Here is a 2,704-nt window from a genome sequence, read left to right as displayed (position 1 = left end):
TTGAATAAAGTTTCAATTTTCTGCTTGAAATGTCCTTATTTTTTGATACACTGTTAAAGCTACAATTTCATATTTTTAAGTTGTATTTTTAAAATTTATTAAAATAAAGCCTTAAAAAAGATGGTATCCATAAACCGTCCTAACTTGTTAAAGAATAATCCTATTAATCCTATAATTCACTATTGCCAGCTGAGAAATTGGCAAAAATATCATTTTCAACTTCAAATTCCAACGTTTGAAGGTAGCTAATGCATGGAGGCAATAGGAAAACAAGGGAGGTAATTGTGTTATTATTTCCTGTGTCAATGATTTGTAAGGGTGGGAAATAATGCCAATGGTCGTATAATAGTGAGTTGATAACATCCTGAGCAAAAGACATAGAAATAATTATGTTTTGACTTTCTTAGAAAATATGAAATTCCCACTTTAAAGGTTTGAATTTAAAAAATGTAGAGGTTCGTAGCCAAATCAGTTCGCATATCTCTTGAGTAGTTGCCTGATCTTACCCATGTTCCTGAAGCAAAAACTAGAGCAAAGATCTAGCTGATAAGGTAGATGTTTTTTTCCAAACATGACGCTCTGTTTGTATTTCTGATATCAAAGTTAAAATTGTTATTACTTATGCAAAATACAGGATGCTGAAGTGATATAGATCCATGCATAAGATGCTCAGGAGTCGGATAAACAATAATTATTTTCGTCGGGCGATCACCAATTATTTTGAACACTGGCCAAATGATGAAATAATAAATTTTAGCGGATATAAAATCTAAAAATATGAAAATTATTGCTTCGCGCAATATGTGACTTTTACTGACCATTGGGTGGGGTGATGCACCAACCGGAGAGAAAATCACAAAATTTTATTTTCAATTCAGGGGGTCGCGTTATTTTTCGAGATTTTACTTCGGTTATTTTGTGATTTTAATCTTGCTCCTGAGACTGGGGCTTATACAGCTAATCCATTGTTTCTATGCATGATATACAGTATTTTAATGCCACTGATGATATGAACTGAACAAGATCTAATAGATTTTGTGCCTACATTTGACAAGCTGTAAAGTTGCTTTGAGTTATACCAGCGACATCATGCGAATTTCACCGATTGATAATCAAGATATACAATATATATGATGCTTCATTTTTCGGGTGCTTCCGCCGTATTTTTCGGGTGCTTCCGCCGTATTTTTCGCGCAAAAACGATATAGACCCCCCCCCCCACCTCCCCTATGAAAATCGGCCCGTACGCCTATGTTAATTTCCTTATATAAAAGTATGCAAAAGCTAAGTTCCCAGTGTTAAATATATTATTCAAACACACGATTTTACAGTATTTGTTTGAAGTACACTAATATTAAATTTATTTGCGGGTTTTATTGAATTAGTGATTAATAAGATGACTATAGAAGAAGGCACGCATGCGTCTTCATGTTCCTTTTGATATTAGGTTATTCGCATTAATTTCAGTGAAGGCCGTGAACTTTTCTTAGCAGATAAATTATGTCAATTTGCTCTTAGAACAAAAAAAAAAAAACTTTATATAGCTAGATCTTGTCAAAATATAGTAAATATACGAAATGACACAACATGACAGCTGTCGATGACTGTCGTATATTTTATCAAAAAATGACCTTCGTCATCTTAATATTTGTCTCAAAAAGAAATGACGAGGGGTTTTTTTATGGAAAACAGAGTAAAACATGGAGAAACGTGACCCGGTGAATTATACTTACCAATACTATTGTCAATATAAATCCCTATATCCGAATTTATGTAAACAATATCAATAACTGTATTATGACAGAATACATAAGGTGAAAAGAAAATTCACGATCCCCATACCTATCTTTGTCCATATAATTGCTTTTTGAAGATTTGTTCAAATTCTACGTAAGAATAAGACAAACACTTAAGTTAAAACTGACCTCGTGGATTTATCTTCACTAACCGATATCTTATGAACTTGTTCAAACAGAAAAACATCAATAAAAAGGCTGGGAAACATACATCTTATTTAAATCGTCTGCTCTTCCTTCACCACGGAAGCTAAAAAACGCAAGAATGTCGAAGATAGTGTGTGTCTTGTTTTTGGCAGGCTTATGTGCCTTAGTTCAAGTCAAAAGTGAAGAAAAGCATTATTATTTTGGAGGACAACCATCATATTATGTAGCTCCACCACCACCACCACAAGTTAATTACGGCGTAGTTTTTGGTCTGTTGAATCAGCTACCTTTGGGGTTTTACAACAACTACATCTGCAACACTTTGTCCACCAGCAGTTACAGCCAGTATTATGGGGGTTATCCTATAAATAATGCTTATTATTATTTGTTTAGAGGAAAGCGCGATACTTCTCTATTACTGAAGAAATTTGCCGTTGTTAGGGGTACCTACAATGCACTATCAAAATATTGGAAAAAATCAGAATTAGGACAATTGGCAAAGGATGTCGTTCGAGTCACCAACGCCATAGCCGCTGATTCTAGCCAGACCCTTTCTTCGAAGAATGTTCTAAAAGAAATAGTTAGAGAGACCCTGCAAAAAAATGGAGAAGGTGGTAACGCGGAAAACATTTTCAAAACGATGTCAGAGTTACAATCAACAAGTGTCAACCAACTTCGATATTGTTCTTCTAGCTTCGTCAGTCAATGTAAGTATCCATGCCATCCTTAACCAATGCTTGCATTATAATATATGTATGAGG

This window comes from Patella vulgata, chromosome 3 (genome assembly GCF_932274485.2).
Source record: "Patella vulgata chromosome 3, xgPatVulg1.2, whole genome shotgun sequence".
In the NCBI taxonomy this organism is placed as follows: Eukaryota; Metazoa; Mollusca; class Gastropoda; family Patellidae; genus Patella; species Patella vulgata.
This window is presented reverse-complemented; position numbering follows the sequence as displayed.